The sequence below is a fragment of the Stigmatopora argus genome, chromosome 8 (genome assembly GCF_051989625.1).
Source record: "Stigmatopora argus isolate UIUO_Sarg chromosome 8, RoL_Sarg_1.0, whole genome shotgun sequence".
NCBI classification, from domain to species: Eukaryota; Metazoa; Chordata; class Actinopteri; order Syngnathiformes; family Syngnathidae; genus Stigmatopora; species Stigmatopora argus.
Genome location: NC_135394.1, coordinates 11006116 through 11030248, shown reverse-complemented (window position 1 = coordinate 11030248; position 24133 = coordinate 11006116). Strand labels below are relative to the sequence as shown.

At 42.4% G+C, this 24133-nt stretch overlaps 1 long non-coding RNA gene across 8 annotated transcripts in view; it reads left to right on the top strand.

Moving 5' to 3' along the window:
- The window catches only part of LOC144079280 (uncharacterized), an 83836-nt gene that overhangs the window by 13250 nt on the left and 46453 nt on the right, over positions 1–24133 (top strand). For 4 of the 8 annotated variants that reach the window (XR_013301489.1, XR_013301488.1, XR_013301483.1 and 1 more), the window contains exons 1-3: positions 7737–7980; positions 8990–9129; positions 14456–14513. This is a non-coding gene — a long non-coding RNA (uncharacterized LOC144079280). Of the gene's footprint in view, positions 1–7736; positions 8001–8989; positions 9130–14455; positions 14514–20585; positions 20666–24133 lie in introns of those variants that run through there. The other 4 variants (XR_013301486.1, XR_013301484.1, XR_013301485.1 and 1 more) reach the window with 4 other exon arrangements.

The window sequence follows — 24133 nt, the reverse complement described above, 5'->3', positions numbered from 1 at the left end:
ACAGCGTGTCGCTTTATTCGTGAAGAGGACTGGTTGACTTTTGACTTTTTTGCTTTTCTCTGGAAGCGTCTCAGCGGCGCGGTTAAATAAAGGCTGCCGGGGCAGCTCGCGTGAGCCACATTGTGTAATGACAGACCTCAAATGGAAACGTCACTTCTTTGAGAGAGAAATGTACCTCATGTACCGCACTGCTCTGTGTTTGCGTGTGTTTTCTTCGCCTAGCAACGCTCCTAGGCCATAACATTAAGTACACCTGCAAGACAATAAGACCCAATACAAAAGCAAAAGCTTTGCCTTTAATAAGACAACACAACAGATATTTTTTCTGTTCTTTCAGTGGTTGCAATGCGCAATAATTTGCTTCAGTAAACATTTTTTATCGATCTTTCGGACACACTGCTGCGTCTTTATCAATGCGCAACAATTCATTCAAAAGCCAGCAGGTCTTCTAGCATGTGAGCATGTTATTGAGCCATGTGAATGATGCTAATGGATGCACTAGCTCCAGGCAAGTCTGCATACTATATTCCTTTTGACTATATTGACCTCTATGCTCCACTCAGTTCTTCATCCCTTGCGGTCATGATGCCATAAACACCAAAAGTATGCGTTTCTTTCAAGCTGTTTCCAATATGTGGTGCCGTTAATGGCGTGCTCTGCACAGTGACGGGCTGGGAATGTAGTACCTGATCATTCAGTAGGGAATTATCTGATTTAATCTGCACCTTAAAGCCACCGTTGTTATGTTGCAATCATAGAACTCATCAATACATTGCAAAAAAAACCTAAGAAAATAACAATATCACATCACACAACTGTGCCACATATTGGAGCAGTTAAGAATCAATATTTATCTAATGGCAAAAACAGAAGAAATGTCAATAGAATTAATCATCGCTGTAGAGGAGAAGATTGCTACGGATGGTTTTTCTGGTTTAAGTTGACTAGCTATACAAATGACTTAAAAATTGCTGACACCATCAAGGGCCAGTTCAGTGGTCGAAGATGGCCCCTTGAGGACGAATTTGAAATCTTATTTTTCAAAGTAAGATTGGTAATTGCCAATATATATTAGCACATAGAGGTTACAGTATTCAATTCAGGCACCACTGAAATGGGCTCAAAACACCTACGATTTTAGACTATTTATAGTATTTTCTTGTTTCCAACCTAATATATTCTTGCCTCATTTTACTAGGTAGCTGTTGTGTAATCTTGTTATCTTCACTTCGATGTCATTGAATGTCACTTCAACTAGGGCACACTTCCCTTTCAACCTACCATCTGCGTAAAGCAGCTTAAAATATTCAACAATGACTTAAGTGCCTCTTTAAATGTTATTGGGCCAAAAATGGAACATAACAATGTAGCCAAAAGAAACATTACTTACTTCATGAAACACACTTTGTTAATGTCAGGCAGTGCTCCTGATACAGTGTGAAGTGTAACACCTCATCTGGTATGCTGGCTTTGTCTCAATTCCTCCACAAAGGCCACCAGAAGTCACAGTGAATGACAAAGGTGTCACTTTTAGAGGCAACGCCAAAAATAATACCAAACCTCATTAAATGGGATGATCAAGCAGCCCTTTACAAGAGTTCCTTCCTGGTTACCTCTCATGTTTTCACCCTAAACATTATATTGTGGAACATTTTCCTGGATTTAAATAACTAGATTAACTGAATACCTTTTTTTACGCAGTCTCTGAACACTGTGCCACATTATAACTAACTACTGGTAACAGGTTCTAGAAAAATAATCAAGTTTCGCTTCCTTCTCCTACTGATAAAATACTGCTTACCAAACCCCTGTTTTTAGAAGAAAAAAAATGAAAAAATATGTTTGTACGGATACTTTTTTGAGCCCCTTTGCAGGTTACAACAAAAACACAAACATTTGTTAAGTAAAGCGCAACTGGGCTTCAGAGTATTTTTGTCTGCTGTTTCTGTATAGCTTTGCTTTCTATTCATTTTATGAGTGTCATATTCTCTGGCTGTCACCCCTTCCATCCCCCCTTATGCTCTTCAGCCCTGCACACCTGCTCGGCTGCCAAGCCCAGTTTGCAGCAATACAGCCCCCCACTCGCCTCAACGCTCGCACTCCTCCTCAGCAAAGCCTTGTGCCTGAGCCCAACCTCGGGCACGAGGGACGGAGAACAGACTTGCTCTCTGTTTTCTGATAATCATCACATAGCTCGCATGCCTGCTCCGCTCCTCCTTGCTCTTTCCTGTTCTTGCTCCAACTCACTACCCCACCTGCCACTTTACCTCCACCACAAACAACTAAAACATCCAGTACTCAACGACACCCCTAATCATGTGTCACACCCAAGCAGAATTCTTTTTGACTCTCGTCATCAATTTAGTCAATTGCAGTCATTAATCACAATTAAGTGAAATATTTAAAAGCACCCCCTTAGACCTAGCTCGTCTCCTGGCCGTTACATATTCGTACCTTTTGAAATGATATATAACCTCTCTCAACGCTATGGACTGAGAAACAAACTGTTCCACAGGATCAAACAAGGCCAGTCTGTTTTGTCCCAGAAAACTAAGGTCCAACCCCCAGATCCAACTGGCATACCTCCTCGGGGGCCACATATTATCTGTGTGCCTCATTATTCGATCAAGTGCTTCTCATGCGCCTCCCTATCTGTGTAGCACTTGAGGGACTGAACGCTCCTGAGGGCCCCTTCCCACCGTCTATTGTATCGTTTTGTAAAAAGAGGCCCCAACGGAGCAGGTCTTCCAATCCCTTATGCAAGAAATTGTTCATTTATTAATTTGCGCTATATCATGTTGCCCGGTTTCATGTTTGACAAAAAAGCGGCCGGCAAATGGGCAGATTAGTTATCAACACCAGCTGTCCAGACCAGACTGGCGAGATTGACTACGCCCCCCTCCCACCCGCTTCCTGCAGTATCATTATCGGACTGCTTATCTGTTTATCTTGCTTGTCCCGCCGCCTCGTTTGGTCCTGTATACTCTGTGGCATTAAGGGCCCGAGTCAGGCAGATGGACCACGCCTAGGATCAATCTGCGGGATCAATACACCCCAGACTGACTGAGAACGGCCGTCCAGACTGACGGACATTCGACAGTTGCTCGGATATGGTCCGTTCTACCTCTCGTTAAAGGCTAGATTACACCGCTCCCAGGGACGACAAGGTTGGCTGCGTTCGCAACGTCCTAGATAGTCTCAAGCATACTAATCAATTGGGAAAATTTCACCGCCGAAACATGTAGGACGTAGCGGATGTAATCCTAAACTGGATGCGTAAGGCGTGGCCTGACTGCATGAAGTTGATACCAAACCACAGAACCACTCCAATGAGTACCATTTACCACGATATTCCCATTCATTATGATGAACAGCATTTTTTTCCCACTGCGAATTATTTGGCCATGCCAATTATGCTCTTGCTCCAGTAAATTCACATGACAACATGTCAATGTAGCTGAATTCACAAAGAGCCAAACGACACATCTCCCTCCACATGACGTTGTATAACCAGAGAAAGGATTGCAGACAAATTAGGATAATGACGCTACACTCAGAGAGGCCCATTAAGTAATCAGGATCCAAAAAATGCGGGCGTGTGATGTGTGCTATCATCTCTTTGCAGACAATAACAGACTGGATGTTAGTTTTAGGTCCCCTCCCCACCTGTCTAGCACTCACCCCTGCCTGCTTATTCTAGGTCATGTTCCTGATAACAGACAACAACGGAGCCTCACCAGTTCCTGCCCGTCTTCCGGCAGCACGAGTGTCTGCTGTTTTCGATGTAGCCCAGACTCAGTGCTGGCCCCCCTTTTTCGGTCTGAGGGGCCTGCGATGGAAAAAGAGCAGGGAGGAAGGAAGCTGTTATAAAACAACCGCCGATCATCACTCAACTCAATGCAGTGTTCTTACTGGTTGGCTGAGTTTCAATGAATTACTGAACTCAAAACAGTCATTTAAATAGAAAGTTGAAAAAAAAGAGCTCCCTGAAATAGACACCTTCTTTTTGACTACCAGTAACTGTAATTTTCATAATAAATGGCACATTATTTTAATTGAAAAAGCTTAATTTGTTTTTGAAAATACAATTAAAGCAAAGTGGTTTATAATAATAATCTTAGCGACATTTTAACTCTCTATTCACTTCTATTTTGTTTTCTAAATTTTTACAAGGCGTGTAGTATGCCATATATTTTTTTACCAGTTCACTGTGTCTTGTATCTTAACTTAAGTAAACATATAAATCATAAGTACAATAGTTTAGTAAATATTTGGGCAAAACTCTGTATATTATTCATCACTTTTTATTATTCATACAAATCTCCTGTTAGTTAATAACTAATTCCCAGACAAAAAAAAGGATCCAAGTATAATGCCTAGCCTGTTCTCACAAGCATTTAGTGCAGGGGTCTCAAACTCAATTTACCTGGGGGCCGCTAGAGGCCGAGTCTGGGTGAGACTGGGCCGCATCAGGATTTCCACAAGAAAAGCACTGATAAAACATTCCAACGTTATCAAATACCTTTATTTTTTAACAAAAAATAATGAATTAAATAAATTAACTTAAAGATGAATAAAAAATAAATCAATCAGTAATATAAAACCAAATAATACTAATGAGCATACAGTAGATATACACTGGCTGGCTAAGTAGAGAAAATGAATTATTTTTATTCCGTTTCAAATGTCTGTATTAACAGCTCTTTAACCTTTTAACTTTCTGAACTTGAATGGAACATTGAACATGAAATATTCTGAACACGGCTTCTTTTGCCTACTCCTTGCTGCTAGAGACCTGGCAGCGCTTCTTCTCACATAGTCACATTTGGCTTGAGGGAGGAAGCAGTGGAGACCCTCAGTAGAGCTTGAAGATGCTCATCAGTAAGTCTGGACCTGTACTTGGACTTATTGAAGTTCAAGGTGGAGAAGAGCTTCTCACACAAGTATGTGCTCCCAAAAAGGCACATGGTCCGCTTGAACCTTCGGGAAAGTTCAGGGAAGCTGGGGGTCAACTCTCTCAAAAATTGCCCAAGCTTGTCTGCTTCTCCACTCACCTCCCTGAACTTGGCTTTGAGTGCAGAGTTGCACTGCAGGTCAATGAGCTCCATTTGAAGCTCAGGAGGGGCATCTTGCACATCAAAGGAGTAGGGGTCCGCAAAAATTTGAAATGTGGCTTTGTGTGTCTTGAAGTCTGCAAATCTGTGATCAAATTCCTCCTGTAGCTTCGAAATGGCCTCAACATACTTCTCACCACTGAATGGTGTGCCTGCATCCACGAGAGCCTTGCATGCTGGGAAATGGCAAAGGTTTCACTGAGAGAGCTGGGCTTTCCATAACACAAGTTTAGTGCAGAATGCTCTCACGTTGTCATAGGCAGCACTGACAAGTTGCCCCTGGCCTTGTAGCTTCTTGTTCAGTACATTAAGCTCATGTGTGATATCAACAAGAAAAGCCAAGTCCATGAGCCATTTGGGATCACTTAGCACAGGATCAATCAACTCACAAACGGCGTAGCTAGCTTTGACTGCTGCATTACTGTCTTTGGTAGCCTTCTTGAAGAGATCCTGTTGCCGCAGAAGACGTGTTTTAAGACTGGCAACCTGGTTGGCTCTCTCATCTCCCTGGTATTTTTCGTACTCCACAGCATGTCTCGTAGTACAATTACGTTTCAAATTGTATTCCTTGTGCACCGCAACTTTTTCAGTGTAAATGAGACACGTCGGGGTGCCCCTGTGTTCAACAAAGAAATATTGCACTCCCCACTTTTCTTGAAACTGTCTGTGCTCATCACCGACCTTTCTCTTCACGGCAGGCTTTGAAAGAGACATCTCTGGGGCTCTGTAATATGTTTTTCCACTTGGAATGAGTCTCGGGTTGATCTTTCACATTCAGTCTCGCGGGTTTGTGGCGCATGTGCACTTTCGCTCTCCGTTTCAATCGCGGAGATGGCTACAGACACTGACACAGGCTGGATCACGGATCATAGCGCCTCATTCAGTTCTATGCTGAGAGCAGCGGAGGAGTGTGCGCGCCGAGCGGAGTGATCGGCCTCACGGCTTCTCCTCCGCCCAGCTGATTGGAGGAATGAATGAGTGAGTGAGCGAGGCACTGGACAGCCCGGCCGATGTCCCGCCCTCCAGAGCCGTATACCTCACCGTGATTGGTTCATTCAGCTCCGAACCAAAGTTCCCTCTAATTTTTTGTTGGTCTGAGCAGAAAGACAACCTCCCCGAGCACACTGAGTACCAGTGTGAGCGACATCATCGGTACTCGGATGATTCGCCTAAAGACGTTTCACCGACGGACGTTTGACAGACGGGCAGGTCGCCGAATGGACGTTCCACCGAACGTTCATTCGGCCGAACGGAGGTTCCGCCGAAACGGGATTCGAACGCTCGCCCCGCCGGATCGTGTGTGTACAAGTTTTTCAACCTCGGCCCGCGGGCCATATACGGCCCGTTAGGATTTTTAATCCGGCCCGCCGCCGGTGTTGTCCAAATTATAGTAAAAATCAATGTTCGTCTACCATCAATGGCAGTCCGGGAATAAGCACTCTTGGGCAGGCAGATGTAGCAGAACCGAGCCGTAAAATGACAGCATTCGGGTCAAATCCATCCTAAAACAGCATTTAATGATTAAATACAAATACTGGATGATATCGCGATGGAGGCAAAAAAACGTCTATAGACGTCCATTCGCCAAACGGCTCAAAATGCTCTCAAATTCGGTCAAATCCAGCTGAAAACAGCGTTTAATGATTAAATACAAATACTAGTATTTGTATTTAATCATTAAACTAACATACTAGTACGACCTGTCCGTCTGTCAAACGTCCGTCGGCGAAACGTCTTTAGGCGAATCATCCGGTCACGACATCATCATTGCTTGCTATCGGCACACCAGTATCACACCTGCCACAAGCAGGTGCATGTCAATGTTCCCTCTAATTTTTCATGTAAAACATGCTGTAAAACAAGAAAAACATGAGTGGACAGAGCTACTGCCACTGGCTGCCACTTAAACGGCGCCATCATGGGGAAAGGGGTAAAAAAAAAAAAAAAAAAATTCAAAAAAAAAAAAAATTGATCTTTCATATTAAGACGGGGGCCGCAAATTATCGTCCCGCGGGCCGCAGTTGGCCCGCGGGCCGCATGTTTGAGACCCCTGATTTAGTGGGATTTCATACAAAAAGTAAAGCATTGTTGTTTTAAGGGGGGAAACAATGAAAAGAATATGTCTTATCCCTATTTTCTTAGGGATTTGTGTGCAGTTTTTGCATAGCACACATGCCTCATTTGTTTAGCTTGTTGCGGTAGGTTTGCACACGCAGACAACTCAAAGCAATGACCCTCGCCATCAGGCAACATCTGCATAACATATTCAGACCTCCAAAATGAAAGCCTGCATTATAATTCCTCCACATTTTTCTTGGATCAGAAATTTCTACCTCTTGCCTTTCAGCAGAAAGAATCTTTTTTAATAAAGTAAAAACACGCATAATATAAAAAACATAAATAAAATAATGTGTTTCTGCAAAGCAACTAAAATAGCTATTGACGGTCCATTTTTAAATGCCAGTAGTATTTTAGCCAATCAAATGCATGTCTCTCTGATTCACCTACTTGTCTCCTATTGGCTACACAGTGTGTTATGCTACATGTGCTTTAATGGACCCAGGAAATAAAGAGAGCTTCTTTGCATGAGTCTCAGATGGAAAAAAAGGTAATAGAGTCCAGGGGTGGGCAAACCGGTCCTCAAGGCCTGCTGTGGGTGCAGATCCAGCACAAACATTTCAAACAATAGGGTGTCTGCTGAAACAAGCAGCACCTGACTGCAATCCACTGATTGCAATTCTAAGATAGCAGTTTTGTGGAAAGGTTTCCTCTGTAGAGGTTGGAATTAAAGCCTGCACCCACCCACTGCGCCCCTTTTATGGAGAAGTTTGCCCACCCATGTGATCAACAGCAACAGATTGTAAAGGTAGTGGTTTGTTTTTGGAGGTATTTTTTTTCTTTTGGTAATTTCTATCTGTTTTGAGTGTATCAGCATTGTTATGCTGTTGTGCCAGGCATTACTGGCATGGCTGTGCTAGAATGTGGTGTATTTTCTTTTTTTAAACATGTTTTCCCTTATCATAAACATGCAACAAAAAGAAACATGCAATTTGCATACTTTTTTGTGCAACTGTCTTTCACATGATGGTCGTTTATATCAGGTGTTGTCTATTGCTTTTAGTTAAGCTTTCTGTATATTGTATCTCAAACATCTTTAGTAAAAGTGATGTTAATTTGAGCATTTTATTGCTCATTATTATTCACTTTACACCGGTTTTGTATATATTTTATAGGCATTTACACTGGTTTTGTATAGATTTTATAGGTATTTACATCTGGAGTTTGATTTGACGACTATTGCGCTGAATAATGTCTGGATCAGCATGTTTTTTTTTCCCCCCTCTTAGGATCTAAGGTTTAGATTAATTTCAATTTCCCCTCAGACTCTATTGGACGCCAAGTTTTTTGGGATGAGGGTTGGCTGCAGGCTGCTATGTGAGTCATAAAGCACAGTTAGGTTGTGTGTCCTGCCAGGAGAGTCTCTGGCGAGTGCGTCACTCTTCCTTGTTGGGTCAGGAAGCGAGTGGTGTTAAACAGAGGGAATCCCGCAAATGTTGGCCAGGAAACGCCACAACGACATCACACACTTCCCGCCACAGGGAGTTCTAGTGACGGTTGCAAACTCGGGTGTATTCATCCGATCATCTTTGGTTGTGGTCTACAACCCCAAACCTAGCTCTGAGAGGACTGCACACCTCCACCAAAGCTGAAATGCCATCAAAAGTTATGAAAAATTGTGGCCAAAACACCATTTTGACCTTTTGTGGGTTTCAGTCTGGCTTGCTCTGACTGTGAAGCAGTTAATGATATGTGAGGCTAGGCATTTAATCTAAGTGGGTTAACTAAATGGTAATTTCTCATTGTATCTTCACAAGGAAAATACCTTCATCCTGTTGAAGCGGTGCCTGAAGGCAGCGCCACCTGCTGGAGTAAGGCTCCTCCCACGTGTGGTCACGGAAGCGGAACAAGCCTGGCAGCCAGCATCAGACGTCGGCTGACACAAGATCAATCACAGGTCTGTTCAAGTGATTTTTATTGGCTCTAAAAAGTCCTTGCCACAAGCCTAACAGGGGGCATTCATCTTCACCCCCGCAAAGCATACATCTCCCAACACCAACGACTTAAAAGAAAATGACAGCTCGCCAACACACTGCGTCTAAATAGATGTGTTCCCATCACACATACAGGCCAAATCAATGGCCTGCTCTTCTTCTTTTTGAAGGGACCAGCACTTTGTGTCCTCCCACCCCACCCCGCCTTACGAGCCATCGCCCTTATCTTCTCCCCCACACGTGAAGGTCTCACCTCCACTAGTGAACCCCAGGCCTCTCCTGCTATCATGGTGTAACAAGGACCAGATTATTAAGAACCTGGTTTTGACTACCTAATAAGACATTTTGTCTCATGCTTAGTGTCCACTAGCCAGTGGCAAAGATCCCTTACAAAGAATCCAATGTGTGTGAATTGTTCGACATGGTCATGCAGTTTTCCTTTGGAATAGGGGAATTTCATATAGTCCCTCTGTGAGTGCTTATATTGTGATGGATATTTATTAGAAATGCACTCAGACATAATAAGGTTTGAGAGGCAACAAGTAGAGAGGAACAATAGTGCAAAACACACAAGCATGGCCATAGAACAACAGCAGCATAGAATAATAAGAGTCAAGTTTTAATCATAATTTTTACGGGACACAATAAGGAGACAATTGGACAAGGCTATCGTGTAATAAACAGAACACTATCATGTGCAAACTAATTTGGTCAAAACATGAAAGCCACCACAACATCAATAACCTGCATAATGAAAGCAACAAAGCAGATGGAGGATGATTTTTACAACCTGCCCAATCATTAAGTACTCTTTCATATTTGAAAATATTTGATAAAATACTAAACATGTTAGCATTGGGTATTCCCTAAATTGCTGTAAAATATAATATTTTCTTTCAAATGTGCACTAGTAAAATGTTAATATTGATCATTCTACATCATCAGTATCTGTATTGTTTAATAATACAATTCTTAAATTTGAAAAAAATGAAATGTAATGTTAAACAATAGAAAAAAACAGGTTTTCAATTCATATAAAAGCAATTACCGCTGAACAATTTTTTTTAACACTCCAATTTTTACAATTCGTAATTTTATGACTGTTTTGACATTATTTAAATTTTTATTTGGCATTTTCATGACTTTGTCTCATGAAAAAAGGAAAATTCCATAAATGAAAAAAAATGAAAGTTATTTAATTATAAGCAAATTCAAGTGTTTTATTTATAAAGAATGTTACACTTTCCCAGTCATACAAAAGACCAAAATCATTTTTGACTGCTGTGTTTCCAAGTTGTTGACTTGTGCATTGTGAGGTTGCTGTAATAGCCCAAAAATGAAAGCGAAAAGAACCAATTTAAGTGTCTTTTGGTACACAAGGTTGCCCACTAAATCTCCCCAGGTTGCAATAACAACCTCCTGAAGCGCATGGAACATGAGGACTGTGATATTTTTTTATTTTTTATTTTTACTGGGGCACAAATGAAAGACAGGAACTGGCGGAATGGGGCGGCTAAAGCTCAGCCTGCTTTAAATCACCTCCACCAGGCGAGGCCATTAAAAGCAAGCCGACTCCCTGCTGGCCACAGGGAGGTAAAGGAGAAACTCGGTGACCAGTAAACAATGTCCACAAAGCCCCCCGAAGCATTGGGCGGGGAAGGAAATGGCTCATCCCGGGGGGCTCAACTTTGACCTCACCACCGTCCCATAGATGAAATATTTGTCTATTGTGTTGCACATTTGTTTTAACTTTATTTGCCAATAGTTGTGGTCAGAGTTCAACATTTTGATGACTCATGACTTTATTCAATGAGAAAATTCATTCGAGCCTTGATTGAGCCCAGTTGAGACCCTACATGCTATGCATGACTAGCGCTAAAACGGGTGTACTGTGTATAATGTATACTTTTGATTTTCCATGTCGTAGGATGATTACTAGCTCAATTCACAGCTAATCAAAGTGACATCTCTCAGTCCGTTTAATCGCAGTGCATAAAGTATTTTCATAAGGAATTCCAAGGGGACCTCGTCGGGCAAATGATGTAAAGTTGGTTCAGAAAATACAGTATTTAATGACATTTTTTTGCTGTCATGTGGCCACAAGTGGACCCCCTTGAAATAGTTATCATCACATTTGCTCACACGCGTGAACCTACTCTAAATGTCGTGTGATAGATGTGATATCTCCTCTAACGAGTATTGAGGATGGCCATCATTCAGCCCAATATAAAGGAACGGGTAAAAAAAAAAAAGCCAAGGAAGTCAACTACCTTCACTTTTTTTTAATCCAAGTGTTCTAGAATTAACTTCACGCCAACTAAGTAAAGCCTCTCCTAAAATCGTAGCCGTCTTCGTCACATCAGAGTAACCTTCATCGACTGAGGAGCTGTTTAGTCGCTTTACACACTGGCGCACATTATGCAAAGTTGAACATCCACGGCAACAACTGTTCCCACCAAAGTGCATGAGTCACTTTTGTGTTTTATTTCACTTTGAGAGTTGCTTCCCTCCAGCACTGTAAAAAAGTGCTCTCTTTGTGCCAATGGAGCCATTCCTACAGACTTGTTTTAAAATACATCCACAAATAAGACAACTATATTTAGAGGCACTTCAAACAAGAAAAAGCAATGCACTCGTTGGCTTAATGGAAAAAAACCAGCACATATTAAATTTAAAATTACAAACAAGTTAGGTATGATGCTAATGGATCACTGGTGACACTTTTCATGGAAGCCTGTAGTAACCTTAAAAAAAATAATAAAGAAAGAACAATATCTCCAGGTGGGATATTGCATTTTTGCCTGCTAAGATCAGGGGGATTGGAACTGAGATTGGAAGGAACATTTAAGGTAATTAAACGCTCCAAGAACGTCATTTGGAAAACTAAAAATCACTTGTTATTGCAGCATCTGCAGCTGAAATCCATGACTACTAAACAGACATGAGCATACATGAATGCTTTCCATTACATCCATATCCCCATGCTGTGACAGTTAGCACACTCAAATTAGAGTCCTCTCTGTTTCCATGGTACACGTCAAGCACAAGCTGTGGTCTAACAAATCGAACTGCAGGGTCTGCCCCCTGAACCCCCTCGCTACGGTAGCTTCCCCAAATCACAATACAAATATACACAATAAAAATACATGGTTTAAACCTGCAAGAGCACCTATGGGCCGAGGATGGCAGCCACGTGTGTCGTAACCTAGCAACCGGGGAGTAGCTGCCGTGGAAGAGTGATAAAGATGGGCGCGGGAGGCTGTGTGTGTTGGGGAGGGGGGGGCGGTCAGGTGGGTGGTTTCCTCTTGAAAATAATGCCCACGCACTCCTCATTTATTCCTGCCTTTGTTTGAGCGGCTATTTTAAGACCTTTGAGTGTGGCTCTCCCTCAACCAAAGATTCATTTATTTTTAGTCTCATGGCTGCATTCGTGTGGACCGAAACACTCAATCTTTGTCAGTCTGCCTGCATCTGCTTTCCACAACTCCATGGAAGGATGAGAAGGAAATTTGTTCACGTGCGTGCATGTGCGCACAAGCGCAGAGCAGCACAGACAAGAGGGAGTGTTGTCCATCTGCTTTTTTGGCCCAATGTATTCTTTTGTTTGAGGCAGCCATGCCATGCAACATGTCTATGAATACGTTTATACACACCTCCATTCTGGAGTGTTTTCTTTTACACATCATTGCCTTTGTATGTATGTACAATGCACACAGGCATTGCTGCAGCTGCATGCTTTCACCTTCATGTGAAAGACCCGGAATTACCGGTCTGAATTGCTTCTAATTTATTTTTGGGACGGTTTATTTGTACTGCAGAATCAAAATGAGATGTGGATGTACGGTATTGTGAATATGCATTGCAAATAGCACACACTTTGTTTTTTTGTGGTACCATCCTGTACAGAGTTTGCATGGGTACTCGGATGATTCGCCTAAAGACGTTTCGCCGACGGACGTTTGACAGACGGACAGGTCGCCGAATGGACGTTCCGCCGAACGTCCATTCGGCGACCTGTCCGTCTGTCAAACGTCCGTCGGCAAAATGTCTTTAGGCGAATCATCCGGTCACGGTTTGCATAATATGCCCGTTTCTGTGTGGCTTTTCTTTGGCTCTAGAATAGACAAAGAAACTATAAATATATGGTAGACTGATTGGACACTGGTGAGATTATTATTTAGATTGTGAATGGTTGTTTTGGGTACCGGAATTGGGTGTCATACGGTGGTGGAAGTAGTATTCTGCTTTCTGCCCAAGAAGATAGGCTCTAGCACCCCCATGGATCTCATGAGGATACGCGGTTTGGAAAATAAATTAAAAAGATAACATACATATATATATATATATATATATATATATATATATATATATATATATATATATATATTGTCCTCTTAGAAAGTATTGGTCCATTCAGGAGGGGCTCAGAGTAAAGCAAGCTCTCCTCTGCATACGAAGGAGACTTGGTAATCAAGACAAGAGCCTCCCTGGACTTCCTGGTGAGGAGTACCAGGAACGTCTCACTGGATGGTGTCCAGGGGATGATCCAGGATGCATATGTCTCCCTGCTTGCCTGTGAATGTCTAGGGATCTCTATGGAGAATTGGCTGGGAAGAGACATGTTTGCGTTCCCATGCTCCATCTCCAGATGTATATCTTTTTCGTTTCCTGTTAAATTGTCTCTTATGGTCATGCAGCAATTCTGACCCAGATTTCTCAATGTCTTTGAGGAAGGGGGGGTTTAATATTGATGTGCATTGTATCATTTCATCCAGTATTGCTAGAAATCAACAGAAGGTTGCTGATCAAATGGTATTCCCGATGAAGTGAGATTTGAGTGCATATTGTTTCCCCCCCAATAAGCTTTGCATATTCCTGAAAGAGATTGCATTTGAAGCAAAAGCACTACTAGAGGAGCATGGAGCGTGACTATGAATGGATGTGTTCACCGTCCTGCCTGCCTCTTAATTTGCATATTCAGAGCTTATGTAGGATGTCACAGGTACAATTTATCTGAGTCATAAGCTATCCCTTCCCCCTTGGATGAAACACTGCACCCTCTGTGTCGTGAACAACTGCAGCAATAAAAAAGAAAGAAGCAAATCATATTGAGGCGAGATGCGACTCTTTTGCGGCATTGCGATTTTACCGTCATTGGCTGGAGAAAGGTCAAAGCAAAGACGCATGGAAATGGGGAGGGAAATAAATAGGCAAGCGTGGAAGAAGCGCTTAGGGAAGAGCAGGGCCACAATCTATTCCCCCTAAACTCCCCTTTCTCTCCCATTACAGACCTCATCAGCATCAAATCCCCACTCGAAGCAGAGCCAGGCCCCTCACCCCACATACAGTAAGTCTACATGCCCTCTTTTTCCACACACATCTGTACTTTCACCACAAGCCTTCTTGCAAGAATGAGGCAATTTGTGCAAACTGTATGCATTTGACCACATTTTTACTGTACCTATCAATCTGACTGTGCCACTGGTAGGCAGCTATTAGCCACTTATAGCAAAAAAAAGGGTTTCCCACTCCTGATCTTACCAGTTTCTATTAAGGTTATTTTCTTAACCATCTGTGTATTCACATGGTTTTGACTTTAAATTTATATAAGCAATTATTCAGTACACCTCACAATGAATCAATCAATGTTTCCTCTTTGAATTACCTAAAATAAATGTTTACATTTATATAATTGCTTATATTTAATAAGAAAATGAAGTTTATGTTTTTTCCGAGCAGCTGTCAATCTCTTGAAGGAACCACTATCTATAAATAAGTGCCGACAATTAGAACTTGATTTACTATTCACTATTCACCTCTTTTGGCTCACCTGTCATGCAACTGTCAGCGGTTTTTCTGTCTCAGCTGTCTCCTCCAGTGGACAGTCCCTCACAGCTTTGCTAACACGACAGGCTAGCTGGATGATAATAAATGCAGAGGAGGAAAAGCAATTACGGGAACCGTTAGGTGTTGTATGGAGTACTCAGGGCTGCCATTAGCCACAGAGGATGCACACCAACACCATCACAAACACAGGCACACACTGAATCAGGTTTAAATGCTACAACAGTTCGCCATTCATGTTAAGGCGCACATATGTGTTGACACATTATTATAGGAAGATATTTGAGTAAAATTCTACTTTTTTTTTTTAGTCGGACATAGGCCCTGTCGTCATCAACAACAACAAAAGCCTAATTGTCATCATACCCAGAAACTGGGCATGACGAAATTGGTAGTGCTTCTCCATAAGGTGCGTTTTCTCGGCAAAAGACCCAAATAAGTGATAATTTAGGACTCGTAATTTGGCATTCTGCCGTTATGGATACATCGCATCACCCCCCCGAGCGGATCACTTACCTCTCACTGTCTTTCACTTACCTTCAGTCAGCCAGTAGGAGGCAGATCACCGCCCAAATGTCTTTTCATATTACCTCACCCCGAAGTTATTACACAGAAGGGATTGTGTGTTGTGTTACCGCAAGTTTAGAGTCCTGATGGATGTGGGGGAAAAACTGTCCTTAAGCCTATTTGTCCGTACTTTGTGGGACCTATAGCATCTGCCAGAGTGCAGCGGCTGGAACAGATTGTGACCAGGGTGGTATGGGTCCCCGATGATGTTCCTGGCTCTGCTGAGGTAACGAGGGCTGGCAATGTCTTCCAGTGAGGGCAGAGGCAAAATTCACCCTACTTCATTGATACTCTGGCTCAGTCTTTTTAACATATGCCAACATTGAACCTTTTTTCAAAGGTATAGACATAGTTAAAAAGTATTTCTCTCCAGCAGTTCGCACTTGCGCTGTTCCACCAACAAAGAGTCCAATGCACCTAGGCTGGAACTATTCTATAAAAACTTCGGACATGCTAGGATCCGGTTCACTTTTGACAAGTTGGATTTGTTTTGCTTGGTTCGTGGCTGTGTTTACTTTTGCGGGGACATTTTGTCACAGGCCTAACCAGATTTGGACCGGACAGGATGTTCTTCTACGCGAGGAGTACGATGTAGTGGTACCGTAGGTGGCACAGAAAAAGTCTTCTGTGCGTGTTGAAGGAGTGTTTATGCCTGTGTGTGAACGCTTGTTAAGATGGCCTAGTGGGGGTGGCAGGCCTATAATCTGCTCCAAACCGCTCGCAGGCAGAGGCGAGGTGGGCGAGACAGTGATACAGAAAGAGAGCACGAGAAGGAGAGAGCGAGGGCGTGAGGACAAGTGAGAAAGTTGGCAAGGAAAATGGAGAATAAAACAAGAGAGGGAGAGAGTTGAGATGCCGGCTGAGAGACATGCTACAGCCGCTGTCCTCTCTTCCCTCTTCCCTCTTCCCGCCCATTGTCACGCTGCGTTGTTGTGGGCGCCGCCGAGGCAGCTAATTCCTCTGACATTTACGCCGCTTTCTCAGCCTCCCCAACACCCCTTTTTGGATGACGCAAAGCCGGGCCGGAACCGCTGTCACCACCCACAATGGCCTCAGGTGCAAAGGAGACGGCACACGGTGCCGAGCCAATGAGGATGCCCTCAGAAGCACTCGGCAAGCCAAGCCCCCGTATATTGTGTTCTATTATACAGTATGTCTTGAATAAAACAGGGTCAGTGTGGGTGGAGGAATATGAGATGCCGACGGGGAAGGAGATGAGGGTGGATGAAAAAGCAGAAAAGTGATCGCGACGCACTTCAGTTGAAAAGAAAATAATCAAAATTGTGGCACAAAACTTTACAGCGGATATATTGCTTTTACGTATATAGTTTACATCTACTCCTATTTCTATATATTCAAAAAAGAAGAAAATACTAATGAGAGAAATTATATTAATACTCCATTTGATAACACGGACGTTTCACACCACAGGAATAGTTACAATTGACTTTCTGTAATAACTGCAACAGCTGCATCAACAAAAAGGATCAGGGGAGTGACACGGCTAAAGTCAAAGTTCAGTTAAAGAGTGTACAAGGGTGAGCCGTTATTTGCCATTCCTTAAATATGCGAGCTAATTAAGTTTGTGTGTCCCGCTTTTGTGTAATCACCATCATTATAACTTGGAGAAAACCATCATTTTGAAGTGCATTGTAAACAGCTCCAGGCTGTGCCTTCATGTCAAAGTCACGCTAAAGATAACGTGTACACAGCTGTAATTCCGGCCCTTTTAATATTGCAGTGCCGTGTCTGGTTATAGAGGAGCCCGGGGTGTCATACTTCTCTCTCCTTATCTGAGGAGTGTTATGTTGAGTCTCCTTTGCGCACCCTAAAGGACCCACTGATAGATACCTAGTTACGATCAAAGAAGGCACACACACATGCATTTTAATGACTACCTAACTCCAGACATAAAGTAAATGTAATGGGAATCAGTCTGTCCGCAAATGAAAGCTTTGCTTTGAATCACAACTGACAAGAGGCATCCGGCGATCCCAGCAGGCCAATTCCTGAATTGCCTTTTGCAAATGACTGTGCGGGGGGAATGCAAATTTGTCTTTGTGGGCTTTAGTGTGCAAACGTCGAGATCATTTTGCTGTATTTAGTACCTTTCCAACCATTCTAGTAATTTTCCAATCAGTAATGTCAACACAAATTCTGGGTCGAAATCTTATATATTTTCTCTTGGGGATGATTTGGGAATCTTAAGACAAGTTCACTCATTCGCTGATATTCTCATCAGTGGCAGTGAAACGTGATCATTCACTGCTAGCTAGTTGTTTGTTAAAGTATAAAAAGTCATGTTGTTACTTTCCAGTACGAGAAAACAACACCTCCATGAAAAGTGACGATTGGAGAGAGAAAGTCGTTATGATTGAGTGGCATTCCGCAACCCCCCGCATCGTCTCTGCCGCCATCCCGCCACACTCGCGCCGCCTTCCCACTGCCTCCAGTGCTCACCCAGACAGATCTAAATGATATTGACAGTTGAATAAATTTTCTGCATGAAATCACGTGAGCTCGAGCATGCGTTCTCCCCTCTTCAATGACCCACTAGAGTGCTAAATAATTACATTAGTTTCCAGAGGCTAATTTGACTGAAAGCAATAATTTGGGTCCCTAAGCACCAATGTTTTTTCCATACATTTCATATTTCAAAATGAAAACGAGTCCTAGGTTCGTCAGCGTGGCTGCAGGAGGAACACTGGGATGACAGGCGGGGGTTATGTGATGTATCGTGTAATGTGTCAGGGGAGAAAAAAATACCATGTATAATATTGTTATGGTCTACCTTTCAATTTCATATGAGAAAAGATTGTTGAGGTGTCAATAAAAGGCATTCTTTTTACCCTTTACTGACAAATAATATTTGAATTATGCCCCAATTAGCCACCGCAAGCATCCACTTATAGTGTGTCCATTTTTCCTGTGGACCAAAAAGGTCGTAATGGGCTTTTCTGACATCCCCTAAGTGTTTTATTTCAACTTCTCTTCTCTGTCTTATATTCAAATTTCGACCAAAGTCTGGATCAAACAATCTTCTTTTTCTGAAGGACCTCTAATATGTTCAGTCATCATTAAGGAGGCAGTAAACAGTGTGAGTTATGAGCCTTGCACAGCTTTTATCTCATTATAATGACACTGCACAAGCCTCTGAAAGGTAGTGTTTACTTCCAAAGCATTGGTGTTAGATTGAAAATGTAATTTATGACTTCTTCAGATCTTTTCGTCTCTGTCATGACATTGTAATGTCAGGATTAAGGTGGTATTATCTTTCATGATAAGATTCCGTTTTTTCATTACTGGCATATGCTATGACCTTTACATGTGTGCAGGCAACAGTACGATGGTAAATTTGGGGTTTTGTGGCGTTGGATTAGTGATGTTAGCCTGAAACTACCGTGAAGAAGATAATTTGTGCTGGTTAAGATAAAACTAAACTAAATTGTCTTATTTCCCCATGAAATTAGACGGGTTTAAATGGAACTAGTACTTACGCAAGCATAGAGAATTGTGTCACGGTCTATTTATTGAAGGTCCTGCTTTTCCGTTTACTGAATGTACTCGCTAGTCAGAAAAGCTCTATTTGACTTTTCTGCCCCGACAATTTCCCATTAGATAATGTGTTTACACAGTCAGGCCCTTTGTCACATGAAACAAAAATAACTACTGGTGTTATTCTGAAAGGTTGTCATTTCTTCCCGGAAGAGTTGAACTCTGGAACAGACAAAGGTTCATGAATGCAGGCTTGAGAAACGCATCGGTTTCCTGTCATTGAAAAGGCCAAACCAACACATTCAGAGTTACACAAACAGAAGCCCATTTCACACAGACTTCCAAGCAAATTGCGGTAAAAGTAATGCTATGAAAGATAGAAACAGTCCCCACTTATTCACTCCTGAAACAAGTCTGCACTATTCGTCAAAAAGTCACCTGGAAGCCTGGAATATTCTTGTTGCAAAGTCATTGCCCCTTCAAAAACCCTCCGACTCAATGTAGTATTACCAAATGTTTCTGTCTCCCCTGGCAGCTGTGTCAACACCCACAGGCCCCTAGACTTAAACAAACATCCGCAAAGCTATTGTACACCAGTGCCACTCCCGTCGCTCAGCTAAGGCTACAATGACAACTCTATAAATGTTGGCAGTCATTCCCCTGAGCAGCATTGATTTTTCTACCAATCAATCCAGAGCAGATTGCAATGCATGGCAAGCGACACTTTAGCATTAATTGTTGCCAGGCAGACTTGGCCAGAAGGCAAGGGCAGGCGTGGGGTCCGTGCTCTCTGCAAGGACACGGTCGTTTAGTGTGCTTCTCGGAGATCAGTCTGATTGGTGGCTCATTAGCTGCTTTGGTATAACCCCCCCCCCCCTCCAAATGGCGTATTTAGTCTCGTTTATGTTCGCTCGTAAAATTAGTATCAATCGTCACAATGAACACTTGTAAGAACTAACTCACAGGATGTCAAACTAAGCCTTATTTTGTTCATTGCCTGCTTTTTCTACCCAAGAGGCTTTCATTGCGATAATAATTGATATTGCAGACTCTTTCCAGGGCAGTATATGTAGGCTCAGAGAACTTATGTGGATGTTATTATAGCTGTCAGGCTTTGTTTACCTTTCATTTCAACATTTTCCTGTCTGTCATTCCTTCGTTTTTTTGTTTTCCCTTCACCCCGGCTGTTGTTTTACTTCATAACAAAGTGAGTTATGTTCCTGCTAGTCCAATACTTTTCTCTCATCCTTTCCTCTTATACTTGATTTGGCTGTTTACGTTCCACTCCATTATTCCCTTGGTTTTATTATGTGCAAGGCCTGCTATTTCGCTCAGCGTGACGCGGGTATGTGCGTGCCTGGGGCATGGAGTATGCTCGAGGAAGTGCGCTAGGACACGTGCTCTGATAGCGTGACGTCAGGGGCCTTTGACGCTGATGCAGGTCGGGGGAAATTGTGACGTGTATGTGCGCTGTCTTGACACATTTTGCGTTCCTTTGCCTCTGTGTATGCAGATTGGATAAGAGGGAGTGTTGTGTTGACAGTTCGACAGCAGGCATCAGACTGCAGAGAAATAGCAATGATCCAGTTAGAGGTAACACAACCGGCAATCTGTCTGCCTCAGCCCATGTACGTTTTCTAGAAAATTCACTTGTCTTTCCCTATTAACTGAGTCTTGTAGTAAACAATGCATTTCCTGGAAAAATGCATTTTCTGGAAGAAAAAATGGTCTATATAGCCATTGCACAAATGCTTAAAGCAAGAGACAAAATGTTTTAATACTTACTTCAGCCTTAAGTCCAAAAAGTATTGATATTGGCCAATAACAGATTTCTTTTGAGTGGATAAAACAACTACATCAAATCGACAAAGACACCAGCACTATTCTGCTGTTACACAAATGCCTTTTATATATTGTGTTCTGATGCCCTTGAAAATGACTTAAATTTTATAAACATAAAACAAATTAAATAGATTTTTAAAAATAATCTTCATCTTCTCAAGGCCTCACCTTATCTCGATCTTGACTCCCAAAAGTCTTGGTCTAAGTGAGTCCTGGTCTCAGGCAAGTTTCGGTTTTGGACACTATGGTTTTGAGCATAACATTATTTGGCGATCCAACGTAATCTCATAGTAAGTTTTTCAGGATACATCAATTTTTACCAACTTTTACGGATGAAGTTCTTTGTTTAGTGGCATGAGCAGATCCTGTCTTTTTCCAAAAATTGCCTTTCCATTACTTCAGTAAGTGTAAAGTAAAGGCTTTATGTGTAATTATACACAGTTAGTCTTCAAAAAACAACTGCTGATAACTATTTTTCAGCCATCTGTTCTTAAACTGAGCAGCATTGTGACTCCATGCAGGAAAATGCATGGGAAGGACTTGACCTTTATGAGCAGACATATCGTACTTCCACAAAATGATCCAGTCACACTTTAGAGGGGATTATAGAGATGAATATTGCACTTCACTACACTCGGCGTAGTTCTATCTTCAGATTTAGTGGCAGTCGAATTCAACCAGTCTGCTTACCCTTTATCTGCGTTTTAGCCAAGCGGTCTGGTAAGGGTCAGGTAGGATTGTAAAACATTTCCGCACTAAAACTTAAAGTTTCACATTTCCACAGCCAACAGTTTACCTTTAGGCGAAGGATGTTACGAAAGTATAGACGCTATAGTTTGTATAAACGGAAACGTTGCACAAATGTGTGTGATTTACACTTGCAATACTGTACGATACATGACAGCAGACAATGAAACACGGGTGAGTGGCCCAAAGCCACTTGGGACTGTTAAGAATACACACCACATAGAGGACAAAGTTTAGGGTTTATTGATCTAAATTCTGTTCGAATGGCTTGATCATTTGATTTTGATTAAAGTCTTTTGAGGTGTTGTGTTGAAAATGCACAAGGGAGAGCGCGTCGTCGCCGCCGTGTCTATAAGAGCGCGCACTGCCCTTTGTGTCGGGTTCAAAAGAGAAGGAAGTGCTGACCGCATCGACCACAGGGCTTTAACTCACGAGCTAGCACTTTCCTTCACACCTGACCTTCATATTAGGTCAGCTGTCAACGGATGTCTGGGGCTCTTTTTGACACACAAAAAAAGAGTGTAAAAAGAAGATAAGCCTAGAGTTCTACTATAGCTTGCAGAGCAAAACCACCAAGTGGGAAAAGAAAATCAATCATGTTGTTTGGCCTCATCATATTATTTATATTGCTATATTGGCATAAATACGGAATTTCCCCCCATGGGGATAATTAGCATAGTAGGTAAAATGAAAATATTGATTTTCCTAGGTCCTTCAAAATTACAATTATTCTAGTTCCACAGAATTTGCACTCCTTACCACTTGTGGGAAATTTAGTTCTCAGCGTCCAAAAAAATCAATCATGATGTCTCTCTTTTTTTATTGTAAATTTAACATATTTTGTTCATTTTGGGGCTGTGGTTTGCTGTGATTTATAACTCCATCTGCAACTAGTGTTTGTAAATTAGTGTTGATTGGGTTATGGTGTAATTTAGGGTACTCGGACGATTCGCCGAACGGACGTTTCGCCGAAATGAGATTCGCGCTTGCCCCGCCCCCGGATCGTGTGTGTGCATGTTTTTCAACCTCGGCCCGCGGGCCATATACGGCCCGTTACAGATAACATTCATTTAGGAATAAAAAGGGCATGTACTGCCCCCCGCTGCACATATGTACACACGATCCGGGGGCGGGGCGAGTGCGCGAATCCCGTTTCGGCGAAACGTCCGTTCGGCGAACTGTCCGTCGGCCAGACGTCTGTCGGCGAAACGTCTTTTGGCGAATCGTCCGTCGGCAAAACGTCTTTCGGCGAATTGTCCGGTCACGGTAATCGTCCGGTCACGGTAATTTAGAGTCTGAATTACAATAGACTTGTCCACATATAGTATATTTGTCCAGGTATTGGGTTATATTCTTCGTAAATTCAAACCTTAGATAGGAAACATTTGCCTGATATTGCATTAAGACTTTGCACTCTCCTGAACTGTCACGCGCAATTTTGTTGAAGTTAAACATAGCACACATCTTTGACGCACCTGTCTCTTGTCACATTTTTACGTTGACTAAATATTTGCTCATTTCCAGCAGAACTCGGTGTCTATGTGTCTGCTCATGATCGTTACTCAACCCACTTCAAGTCGCAATGGAAATGCTGCACAGCGCATTCTTCCGTGACACCTTTTTTAGCCAAGCACAGAATTCGGTGCACTGATTCTTCGGTCTCCACTTGAAGTTTTCAGTGTGGGCAGAGGGTGATGAATACAACGGAGAGGAGCGAGGACGAGTCGGGGGGTGCAGGGGATTGCGTGGGTGAGCGCAGGACGGGAGATAAGGGGAGAGGGGAGGGTTAAGTTAGTGCCTACACACAGGGCTCTATCCCAGAGCCTCTCTCACGTCTCCCACGCCGGGCCCCTCTAACCTGGCCTAGCTCCTTTTTAAGTCTGCCTATGCCACCTTCCCACTCCCTGTAGATGTCTGCGAAGTGAAGCGTTTTTCCAACTAGCTCACCAGACAAGCCTTCTGACAGAATTTTGGGGGTCTTTCATCTCCTTTGCAGCTTCTCGGCAGTTCTATTTGGCTCTGTTTGTCTTTACTTTTTTTTCCTCGGGACTATTGAAGTTTTCGCTGTTTGTTAAGCTGTGTTTACTTGGCATGTTAGTTGTATAGACTTCGAAATATTATTCATTGTTTAGTAGGAAGCAAGTGATGTATTAGTGTTTGGTTTTATTTGGAGTAGGGAAAACAAAAGCTGTGTTTAACATTGACACATTTACTACACTCGCAGTTTAAAAGGTTTGAGAGACTTTCTCATTCTATTGAATAATGGGGTTTCAAAACTTTTTTGCAGGGTTTCTACAAGGTGTTTTTTTAACAATACACAACGTGGTTATGTTTACTTTCTTGCTGAAATTATCTCAAATGTAACAATTTAATAGATTTGGTGGTTATCTCCCTGCTTAACAGTGCTTGTGGTTGAAGTTAGAGTATCTGTTTTTCCTGTCATATTCCAAAATTTGTTTCATTCTTTATTGG